This window comes from Megalobrama amblycephala, linkage group LG10, assembly GCF_018812025.1.
Source record: "Megalobrama amblycephala isolate DHTTF-2021 linkage group LG10, ASM1881202v1, whole genome shotgun sequence".
NCBI lineage: Eukaryota > Metazoa > Chordata > Actinopteri > Cypriniformes > Xenocyprididae > Megalobrama > Megalobrama amblycephala.
The window spans coordinates 10,391,557-10,404,579 of NC_063053.1; the positions used below are offsets into that span (position 1 = coordinate 10,391,557).

General features: G+C 33.6%; 1 long non-coding RNA gene across 1 annotated transcript; it reads right to left on the minus strand.

The window, feature by feature from the left end:
• Positions 1 to 1,148: 1,148 nt before the first annotated feature.
• LOC125277644 lies at positions 1,149 to 12,650 on the minus strand. The gene is made up of 4 exons (XR_007186955.1): positions 12,467 to 12,650; positions 7,025 to 7,137; positions 1,462 to 1,684; positions 1,149 to 1,354 (listed from the first exon to the last, which is right to left on the minus strand). It is a non-coding gene; the product is annotated as an uncharacterized LOC125277644 (long non-coding RNA).
• Between the last annotated feature and the right edge of the window lie 373 nt (positions 12,651 to 13,023).

Genomic DNA, 13,023 nt, shown 5'->3' on the forward strand with positions numbered 1-13,023 from the left:
CCAAGGAACCCTTATTTTTGCCCCTTTCGATGGAACATTAACACTCAATATCTTATCGCTGGTGTCTGATGAATAAACGTGAGAGAGCAAATCTTAATTAACATGCATTCTAGACAAGATGTTGAGAGTTTCATATGCCAGTGAGGTGAACAACCGATACCAGGAATCTTATCATTCTTGATCATCTGCCCAGGTTGAGAAACCAGGCTACTCGAAGACCTTAAGCAATTACTGATAAGCCTCATAATTACCCACACATTATATTTTGTGTTTATACAGATACCACCAGGCGTACTTGTAAAGGATGCCAAAGTGACAAGATCATAAAATGATGTGCAATTTACTGGTATAGTGCGCAGTGCTGTTCAGCATAAAATACAATGTACGTGACAAACATGAGGCCAATAAAACACAATAGATACATACACTGGGTGTAAAGAAGCACATTTATAAACACAATTATTAAATACAAATGTAGACATGGACATATTTAATTTAAATTGAATGATGTGACATTTTACTGTTATCGTCTAAAATTAATGCTTTTATTCATCAAGGACAATTGAATTGAATTATTCATCAAGTAAATTGATCAAAAGTGACAGTAAACACTATTCTATTTCAAATAAATGCTGTTCTTTTAAATGTTCTATTCATCAAAGAATCCTGAAAAAAATATTAAGAATATTAAGAATCACACAAAAAATATTAAGCAGCACAGTTAATAATAATAATAATAATAATAATAATAATAATAATAATAATAATAATAATAATAATAATAATAATAATAAATGTTTCTTCTGAAAGATCATGAAGATTGGAGTAATGATGCTGAAAATTCAGCTTTGTTATCACAGGAATAAATTACATTTTAAAATATATTAAAATTGAAAATTGATATTTAAAATTGTAATAATATTTCACAATATTTTTGATCAAAAACTGCAGCCTTGGTGAGCATAGCAGAATTCTTTCAATTAAAAAAAATATTATATGAATGTAATATGTAAAACATATGTATATAAGTATGTAATATATATATATATATATATATATATATATATATATATATATATATATATATATATATAAATATATATATTATCATACTTTCTTTTGTTTATTTGGACACCCTTTATGGAGTTTAGGATTTTAAGGGTTAAAAAACATACACACAGCAAAAACAAAACTTTATCCTTATCAATGATGAAATCAAACTTATGCCATCCTCACAAGCTGTCAGAGCAAATACTGTTTCAGTGGCGCTGACCTTTAATTTGTTTACCGTCTCGGTTTGAGATGAATCTGAGTTCTCCTCCCACTCCTTCAGACACCACTGAGCATCATTACTCTGTTTACTCGAAAAAAAGCACATTCTATTTATCACCTTCAAGAAATAAGTGAACCAAAACAGCTTCATTGCTCAAACTTTAGGGAATATCCAATTAAATTTTATACCTAGTGTTCAGTGTTTAGTGCTTGTTATAGAGGAAAACATCATCTCCTCTGGGTCACAGGTCTCTCTCTAGAATTGTTTTTCAGCGTCTCACTGGAGGAGTGCAGCATGAGTGGGCATCTTCTTACCAAAATTGGGACATGTTGGTACATGCCCTGATTTTGGGCTCTTGTTCACTTTAGGATCCCACTTCTGTCATAACCTCATCTCCCCAAAACAGAAGCACTGTGAAAGAGTGAAAAAGGAAAGGCTGCTGCTCATCCTGTTAACAATCATCCTGACATGTCTTTTCTATAATTGATTAAATTACATATTTTCCCCTGTTAATTGTAGATGACAGTTGGACATGTCATGGTTGACAAACAAATTATATTGTGCTAATGTGAGCTTGTTAATGATGTCACTTCCTCTTCAATATGTCATTTAAAGTGACAGTTCACTATTGTTAAATAAGTGGTGTGACAGGGAAATCAATAAATTCAAGAATCTAATTATTTTTATATAAATTATATTTATCTTGCAAAAAAAAAAAAAAAAAAAAATATATATATATATATATAGGCAAAATATTTGTGTTTCTATACTGTTTTTAAGAAATATTTTAAATAGAATTTCTATGACTGATTATACAGAAGTGCATAGTCTTATATTTTACACCATATGTTTTATTTCAATAAGTTTATAGTTAATTTTGAATTAATACATTATTTAAGCTTGCAAAAAAACGTATCAGTTGTGATCAAAAGTGATGTGGCCTCAGAAAATTGACATTTTCACACTTTATTTAAATACTATAAAATATTTGTTAAAGATTAAGTAAGTATTTTGTATAGTTGTGTTTGGAGTCAACAGTTTTATTTGTGATAACACAAAGAAATTTGTGGATTTGCCAAATTGTGGATCTACAAAGGGTTATTAACAGAACAGTCATTGTAAGAGTAGGTTTATCACTGGAAACTGTATTGCACTTTGTCTACTCTTTAAACAGCATTATGATAAAAATGGAACACTATGGCAACAGCTTTCTTATCTGTACACTGTGTTTCTGGTCATCAAGTTTGAAATGTTGACTACAAACAGGGTGGTTTTTCAGATTTTTTATCACGGCGTTCTCTCCACATTTACGAATTTTTGCTACCTTTAGCTACTGCCAACAACGCGCTGGATCCTTCATTGGAAACTGAAAGTAACACTCCCGCTAAATGTTAACTCTTTGAATTCTTGCACCTGGGAACAATACAAGTTGACACCATTATGACTAAAAGTTTGCTAAGAAGTATTTCCTACTAAAGCAAGGCAGTATTTGACTCTTGTAAGCATATCCATAGTAAACTGGTGGGAGTGGCCTTGGATGACGACATGCACAGTGCATTATGGGTGTTGAAGTTTTCCTACCTATTTGGCAAAAGGGAAGACAACCGCCTTTTTTCTCTAGTCAGGTAGCAACGATTTCATTTTTTAGCCCTGCCTTTCTACTGTATAAGCAGCCAAGTTTTATTGGAAGCCCATTTTGCCAGCGGTGAAGTACCCATATAAGGAATATAATAGTTTATATGTTATCATTGACTCACCTTCATGTAATTCCAAAACTCTATGACTTTCTTTCTTTTGTGGAAAGAAAAATTCAACACAGCTCTTTTCCATATAACGACAATTAGTTCTTATAGTGACAGTAGATAATGACTGAATGTTAATTTTGGCTAAAAACTTTCTTAAAACAAATTGAAAAACTGCAGGTATGATGGGCAGCTCAGAGACCCGCAAGCTTAATGAGTTTATTGTATGTGTTTCTATCCTCCACTATATCTATTCATCTTTTCTCTTTGTTAATGTCCTTTTGCTCTAAAGTGAGTGTTTGAAGACAGATTGCTAAGTATGCATTTGACTTTTTCATTATGTCCCATAAATACCTGAGAAGATAACATTTTGTGGATACTTTGCTCTGGCCATAAAATCCCAAGACATTGCCATTAGCACAGTGTTGACATGAGGCATGCGACAGCTGATTGATGGATGTTAAAAGCACGACACACTGCAGCAGTTGCAAAACGAGGACGGCGAGAAAGAGAGACAGAGAGAGTTAAAGACAGACAATCCACACTCTCTTAGCAGCAGATAAGACTTCTTTGTTCTCTGTTGTCAGTAATACACGTGAAAGACTTTAGAAAGAGCTGCATGGGTGGGAAATTCAAAACATACCGGCAAATCTCCCCTCATCCCCTCAAAACAAAACCCTTTTATTAGCATTATGCATAACATCTGCTGCTACACATTAATCCAGCTCAGACGGGCTTCTCTCACAAACCTTGGTTGTGAATTATATGCGAGTGGTGCTTGCCTGTGCAATCCTAAGGTGCTCTGAGTTGTTGTTAACATGTTGAGAGGTGGTTGCTAGGTGCATGTTTTACTGTCTTCCAGGATAAAATTGGAAGTTTGATCATTTAAAGAGTAGCAACCTTTCACACAAGCCACAATTTAAGGTATTGTTCATGTCTAGCAAAAAAAAAAAAAAAAAAAAAATATATATATATATATATATATATATATATATATATATATATATATATATATATATATATATATATATATATATATATATATATATAGAGAGAGAGAGAGAGAGAGAGAGAGAGATTTTACTATGCAAAAAATGCATAGAAAAACAAAAAGATCACAGGAAAAAGCATATATTGGCTATAACAACATAATCAGTTAATAAACCATTCATTGGTCCTCTCTTGTTTTTGAATGTGTTCATGTTCACACAATTTGACATGTTTCATTGCTTTATCACAATTAAAACAACTAACTCCAAAACTTACAAAATCTTTAACATATTAATAATATTTGAATAAGGGGTGAAGATGTCAATTTTCCTAGGCAGGACATCACATTTGGTCACTACTGTACATGCCAAAGTTTACAACTTAGCAATGGTGGACAGTAACAAAGAAGTTTTTCAAGTATTTGTACTTTATCAGAGTATTTTTATTTTGGGAAATCTTTATTTTTACTTCACTCCATTCCAAAGCATAATATCATACATTTTATTACATATGTACCATACATATGTAAATCTGCTGTAAAAGTGTTTAATAAGTAATATATGATAAGTTTTGATAATAAAATTAACCAGGTTAGATTATTTGCAGATCAATACATATTAAATGTCAGCACTAATCTTTCTTATTATTGCTGACTAATGACTATTATATAATAAACATGCTTCATTGATCAGGGGTGTATTCCAGAAAGCAGGGTTAACTTACGGTTGATTAACCCAAACATTGCTTACTCGTGGTATGCTGGTTCCAAAAATGCGTCCGGGAGTAAGTTCAGCCAACCCAGAGTATGTTCCTGGTTAACACACAAGACATTCTCAACAGAGCGACGAATCTACTTCATTCTTCCTCTTTTGTAATAGCGATTTACATAACCTACTTGGTGCACATCACCACCTATTGGGTGGTTATGCAATCATTTTTTATTCTTAATATTGTTTGATGCTAATTATTAAATAAGATATCACATATATGATATGTATTTTATTATAGTAATTATAGCATAGAAAATGTCCTGTTATAAAGGATAAAAAGCAGATCCATGTGTGAGATGACAATAAAATACATTCATATATTAGAATTGAATAAACAGTTATATATTGTACAATATAACATTGTGTATATAACTGTAACTATATAACAAATTTAGATTATACATTAATATAACCATATTGATAATATAACATGCATCTGAATTCCTCTTAAACTAACTAACCCTTTAACCTGCTCCGGAGCAGGTTATGTTCAGAGAGCAAGTTGCTATGGTTACTTACATACCCTAAAAGTTACCTCCGTTTTTGGAACCGAAAGTTGAGGTTATCCGCTTACTTACTCTTAAACATACCCAGGTATGTCACATAACCTGCTTTCTGGAATACCCCCCAGTGCTTTTTACTTTTACTTAAAGGTGCTCTAAGCGATGTCACGCGTTTTTAGGCCAAAACATTTTTTGTCGCATACAGCAAACATCTCCTCACTATCCGCTAGCTGCCTGTCCCCTGAACACACTGTAAAAAAACGCGGTCTCTGTAGTCGCCACAAGCTCCGAAAACGGCAATAAAAACAAACTGGTGCTGCCTGGACCACGAATCATAATAAACATGCTCCAGCCAATAACCGACAAGAATGATTTTAAATGCGCGTTCATGACTGTTTCAGGAAGCACGGAGGGGAGGAGGAGGAGGAGGAGGAGAGAGGGTCTAGCTAGCCTCTGTTTTGTTTGACAATACTTCGAACGTCAACAGGAAGTTACTCTGCTCAGGATCGCTTTTAAATCAATTACTTTCGTACTTTTACTCAAAATGAGTACTTATACTTTTATACTTATTTTTTATACTTTTATACAGGAGTATCTGTACATTTACTTAATTAATTAGTAATTTGTCCACACAGCTGCAACTAAGGGTTATTGGCTGTTTAACCATGCTGAAGCCTTCTCTTCGTAGTCAATGAAACTGATGCTCCCAAGGGAACAATATACATGACTTCCCTTTTCCGATCGTTTGCTTTCATGTAGCTTTCTATGCTTGCAGGTTGACTTTTATTTCCACAACAAATCCTCATGCCGTATCATATGTCTTTAAGGGCAGTTAAACGTTTTTATTGCTCTATCTATGATACAGTGAAATCCTCAAAGGTTATAAGAAAGGTTTATTGAGGAGCCTGAACAGGTGCAGAACAGCTGTGGAATAGGTTCTCTTAAACTCAGATAAGGTTCTAAAACACATAAGGAGATGCTATGAAATTAGCAGACCATAAAACATAAAATATTTCTGCACACAACACAATGCCCTCAGCTAAGACATTCATAGACAAGACCTTCATTATCAAAGGCATTTCCATTCATATAGATATTTACTTTTATATAAATATTAGCAATGGTATAATATACATACACTAGTTTGATTAGAAGGCTTGTCCCTTGTGTATTTATGAATTTTAAAGATTATTTACAGTGGCCTCAAAAAAGTATTACACTTGGAGGGATAATTTGCAGAAAAAAAATTAAAATAATATTTTAATATTAAATGTTTTACTAGAAAAGTTGAATTGTGTTACATTTAATTCCAAAATGCCACAATTATATTTGGTCATATAATTCAATGATATTCAAAAACATTTAAATAAGATCATCGCGCACAAGTGCTTTTTTTGTGGAAACTACTGTCTGCATAAAACGGTTTATTTGAATATTGTTGAATTCAGGTGTCATCAAAATAATTATGCAACAATGTCCTCAATCTACCCAGAATGCAATGCATCAGGAGCTTTATTGCTATTGTTCTTTGTGTATTGTGTTTGTGTGAGTGAGCCATTAGTAAACACACCGGATGAGTCACACATCTGGAGTCAATTATGCTTCATTAGACAGAGTCTATCCATCATCACATGCAGCGGTTAATGGCTCTGGGATTACAGTGTGTGCGTATGACTTAGCACTGTAGCTCACACACCCTCAATGAAAGCCATTTCCCATGGAGCTCAATGTAAACAGTAATCCTACCGGATCTCAGCAGGATGGCGTCAGAGCGTCTCCCCTGAACGGACTCCCAGCATGCCCTGGCATCAGGCCAGCGGCCTCCTTTAAACTCTGGTACCAGTCTGCTATAGTGTAATCTAAAATAAATATCAATGGACATGATCAATAGCATTAACAATAAATCAGTCATTTAAAATAGATGTTGCTATTCATCTACAAATCAACTTGAGCTTATCATCCAGCGAATGTAAATTCACCCAAAATTGATTTCATCACCTGGTGGGGACGCCGATTAATATGAACCACATGTGGTTCTGCTTACAGGCACTTTATCATTAAGATTCAACAATGAACACATTGCAGAAATGTATTATTACTCTTATCATGTGGTCTTTAATGGACAGAATAGCATAGCAAATTATTGAATATATGTATTAGAAAGCACAATACAATGCACTTCAATGCTGTCATAATTTGTTACTTTTACAATAATTTCAGTAAAAGTAACAGGGTTACCACAGTTATTTTTACAATTGTAAAATGATGTTCATCAACCAATCAGCTGTTAGTTTAACTAGATGTCAACTAACTAGTCAACTAATCCTCTTAAGGAAGCCCTGTATAATTATGCTTCAAACACAGCTTAATGGAGTACAAAGGAATGAATCAGAATGCAATGGTTGTTGACCGTTAGACAGTTTTCAAATCGACTTTTTAAAGCCATCTTAACATAACGCTTCGGAAGGCGCTAGACACAATGGACACATTTTTTTAAAGGGATGTATTTTAACACAGACGTTTTCTATGGAAGCCTACGGAAGAGGATTAGGGCCAAGCAATAATAAACAAATAAAACCATCTCGAGAATAAACTCATTAAATTACGAGAAAATACTCGTTAAATTTCAAGAAAAAAGTCGAGATAAAATGTTGAGAATAAAGTCGTTAAATTACGAGAAAAAAGTCATTAGATTATGAGAACAAATTCGTTAAATTATGAGAAACAAAGTCATTAAATTTCGAGAAAAAAAGTCGACATAAAATGTTGAGAATAAAGTCATTAAATTATGAGAAAAAAGTCGTTAGATTATGAGAACAAATTCATTAAATTATGAGAAAAAAAGTCGTAAAATTTCGAGAAAAAAAGTCAAGATAAAACGTTGAGAATAAACTCATTAAATTACGAGAAAAAAGTCGTTAAATTATGAGAACAAATTCGTTAAATTATGAGAAAAACAGTCGTTAAATTTCGAGAAAAAAAGTCGACATAAAATGTTGAGAATAAACTCATTAAATTATGAGAAAAAAGTCGTTAAATTATGAGAACAAATTCGTAATTTAACGAATTTTTAAATAAACAGTAATTTCGACTTTTTATCTCAGAATTCTTAATATTTTTTCTCACAATTGTGAGATATAAACTCACAATTGTGTGAAACTTTTTTCTCGTAATTCTTACTTTTTTTCTCACAATTGCGAGTTTATATCTTAGAATTGTGACTTTATATAACGCATTTGCGAGTTTATATCTTTAGAATTGTGACTTTATAACTCGCAATTGTGAGAAAAAAAGTCAGAATTGTGAGATATAAATTTGCAATTGCATGATATAAAGTCACAATTCTGACTTTTTTTTCCTCGCAATTCTGACTTTTTTTCTCACAATTGTGACTTTATATCACGCAATTGTGAATTTATGTCTCAGAATTGTGACTTTATATCACGCAATTGCGAGTTTGTATCTCAGAATTGTGACTTTATATCACGCAATTGTGAATTTATGTCTCAGAATTGTGACTTTATATCACGCAATTGCGAGTTTGTATCTCGCAATTCAGACTTTATATCACGCAATTGCGAGTTTGTATCTCGCAATTCAGACTTTATATCACACAATTGCGAGTTTATATCTCAGAATTGTGACTTTATATCACGGAATTGTGAATTTATGTCTCATAATTGTGACTTTATATCACGCAATTGCGAGTTTGTATCTCGCAATTCAGACTTTATATCACACAATTGCGAGTTTGTATCTCAGAATTGTGACTTTATATCACGCAATTGCGAGTTTGTATCTCGCAATTCAGACTTTATATCACGCAATTGCGAGTTTGTATCTCAGAATTGTGACTTTATATCACGGAATTGTGAATTTATGTCTCATAATTGTGACTTTATATCACGCAATTGCGAGTTTGTATCTCAGAATTGTGACTTTATATCACGCAATTGCGAGTTTGTATCTCAGAATTGTGACTTTATATCACGGAATTGTGAATTTATGTTTCATAATTGTGACTTTATATCACGCAATTGCAAGTTTGTATCTTGCAATTCAGACTTTATATCACACAATTGCGAGTTTATATCTCGCAATTCAGACTTTATATCACACAATTGCGAGTTTATATCTCAGAATTGTGACTATATCACGGAATTGTGAATTTATGTCTCAGAATTGTGACTATATCACGCAATTGTGAATTTATGTCTCAGAATTGTGACTTTATATCACGCAATTGTGAATTTATGTCTGATAATTGTGACTTTATATCACGCAATTGCGAGTTTGTATCTCGCAATTCAGACTTTATATCACGCAATTGCGAGTTTGTATCTCAGAATTGTGACTTTATATCACGGAATTGTGAATTTATGTCTCATAATTGTGACTTTATATCACGCAATTGCGAGTTTGTATCTCAGAATTGTGACTTTATATCACGCAATTGTGAATTTATGTCTCATAATTGTGACTTTATATCACGCAATTGCGAGTTTGTATCTCAGAATTGTGACTTTATATCACGGAATTGTGAATTTATGTCTCATAATTGTGACTTTATATCACGCAATTGCGAGTTTGTATCTCGCAATTCAGACTTTATATCACACAATTGCGAGTTTATATCTCGCAATTCAGACTTTATATCACACAATTGCGAGTTTATATCTCAGAATTGTGACTATATCACGGAATTGTGAATTTATGTCTCAGAATTGTGACTATATCACGCAATTGTGAATTTATGTCTCAGAATTGTGACTTTATATCACGCAATTGCGAGTTTGTATCTCGCAATTCAGACTTTATATCACACAATTGCGAGTTTATATCTCAGAATTGTGACTTTATATCACGGAATTGTGAATTTATGTCTCAGAATTGTGACTATATCACGCAATTGTGAATTTATGTCTCAGAATTGTGACTTTATATCACGCAATTGCGAGTTTGTATCTCAGAATTGTGACTTTATATCATGGAATTGTGAATTTATGTCTCATAATTGTGACTTTATATCACGCAATTGCGAGTTTATATCTCAGAATTGTGACTTTATATCACGCAATTGCGAGTTTGTATCTCACAATTCAGACTTTATATCACGCAATTGCGAGTTTGTATCTCGCAATTCAGACTTTATATATCACACAATTGCGAGTTTATATCTCGCAATTCAGACTTTATATCACACAATTGCGAGTTTATATCTCAGAATTGTGACTTTATATCACGGAATTGTGAATTTATGTCTCAGAATTGTGACTATATCACGCAATTGTGAATTTATGTCTCAGAATTGTGACTTTATATCACGCAATTGCGAGCTTGTATCTCGCAATTCAGACTTTATATCACGCAATTGCGAGTTTGTATCTCGCAATTCAGACTTTATATCACACAATTGCGAGTTTATATCTCAGAATTGTGACTTTATATCACGGAATTGTGAATTTATGTCTCAGAATTGTGACTATATCACGCAATTGTGAATTTATGTCTCAGAATTGTGACTTTATATCACGCAATTGCGAGTTTGTATCTCGCAATTCAGACTTTATATCACCCAATTGCGAGTTTGTATCTCAGAATTGTGACTTTATATCATGGAATTGTGAATTTATGTCTCATAATTGTGACTTTATATCACGCAATTGCGAGTTTATATCTCAGAATTGTGACTTTATATCACGCAATTGCGAGTTTGTATCTCAAAATTGTGACTTTATATCACGCCACTGCGAGTTTATGTCTCAGAATTGTGACTTTATATCACGCAATTGCGAGTTTATATCTCAAAATTGTGACTTTATATCACGCCACTGCGAGTTTATGTCTCAGAATTGTGACTTTATATCACGCAATTGCGAGTTTATATCTCAAAATTGTGACTTTATATCACGCCACTGCGAGTTTATATCTCAAAATTGTGACTTTATATCACGCCACTGCGAGTTTATATCTCAGAATTGTGACTTTATATCACGCCACTGCGAGTTTATGTCTCAGAATTGTGACTTCATATCACGCAATTGCGAGTTTATATCTCAAAATTGTGACTTTATATCACGCCGCTGCGAGTTTATATCTCAAAATTGTGACTTTATATCACGCCACTGTGAGTTTATGTCTCAGAATTCTGACTTTATATCACGCCACTGCGAGTTTATGTCTCAGAATTGTGACTTTATATCACGCAATTGCGAGTTTATGTCTCAGAATTGTGACTTTATATCACGCAATTTCGAGTTTATATCTCAGAATTGTGACTTTATATCACGCAATTTCGAGTTTATATCTCAGAATTGTGACTTTATATCACACAATTGCGAGTTTGTCTCAGAATTGTGACTTTATATCACGCAATTGCGAGTTTGTATCTCAGAATTGTGACTTTATATCACGCAATTGCGAGTTTGTCTCAGAATTGTGACTTTATATCACGCAATTGCGAGTTTATGTCTCAGAATTGTGACTTTATATCACGCAACTGCGAGTTTATGTCTCAGAATTGTGACTCTATATCACGCAATTGCGAGTTTATATCTCAGAATTGTGACTTTATATCACGCAATTGCGAGTTTATATCTCAGAATTGTGACTTTATATCACGCAATTGCGAGTTTATGTCTCAGAATTGTGACTTTATATCACGCAATTTTGAGTTTATGTCTCAGAATTGTGACTTTATATCACGCAATTTCGAGTTTATGTCTCAGAATTGTGACTTTATATCACGCAACTGCGAGTTTATGTCTCAGAATTGTGACTTTATATCAGGCAATTGTGAGAAAAATAGTCTGAATTGCGAGCTAAAAAGTCTGAATTCTGAGATAATCAAGTCGCAATTACTGCTTTTATTTTGTTATTAAGTGGCGGAAACAGGCTTCCATAGTTTTCAGAGAAGGAAAGTAAAATAAAAATAGATTTATTAAAACAACTAGTTTACCTTACTATTTGACTTTAAAAGATTAGTTGACCGTCATGACCCATCCCTAATTGGTATAAAAGTGGACTTTGCGTAGGTTATTTCAGAAAAGTTTTAAATTAAAGATTTAAATTAAATTAGATTAAAGAAGGCACTCCTGGTTATTTTGCAGAACACTATAGCATTACCATGTAAAATGTTCGTAAGAGTAGTAATTTCCTCCACAGTTTTACTGCATTTCCTGTTCTCACCTGTACTCACAATCCATTAGTCTTTAGTGGTCTACGGTCCAGACAGCAGGTGACTCATCTGAGTAAACTACCTCAGAGAGTAATATAAACCAGACAGAGGTCAAAACTGTGGCACATCCTGAGGGCGAAGAGCACATCAGGTCAGGTATACTTCAGTGTTTCAGAGACTGGTCAGTCTGGCTGCTGGTCATCCTTACCACACACACACGCACACACACACACGCATACACGTGTTTAATTATGTTAAAACTGATTGTTAGAAACTTCATCAGCACTTACTGAACAGTCTCGCAGCATCATTTGCTTCAAATTAATCATGGTATATCGATCTTGACTGACGTGTGCACTGTGCAGTGAGGCGTGAGCAGGTGTAGGCCTATTAAATTGAGCTGATTCTGCCTGTCTGTATCTGAAATTCCACATCCAGTGAATTACAGACTCGTTCTACCTTACACCTGCCCTGCGGTAGGGAACTTACTCAACGGTAAAGACCACTGACCTCATAGGGTGGGGTTTGGCTGTAAAATCCTGTGATGACCTCAGACTAGGTACCTGCA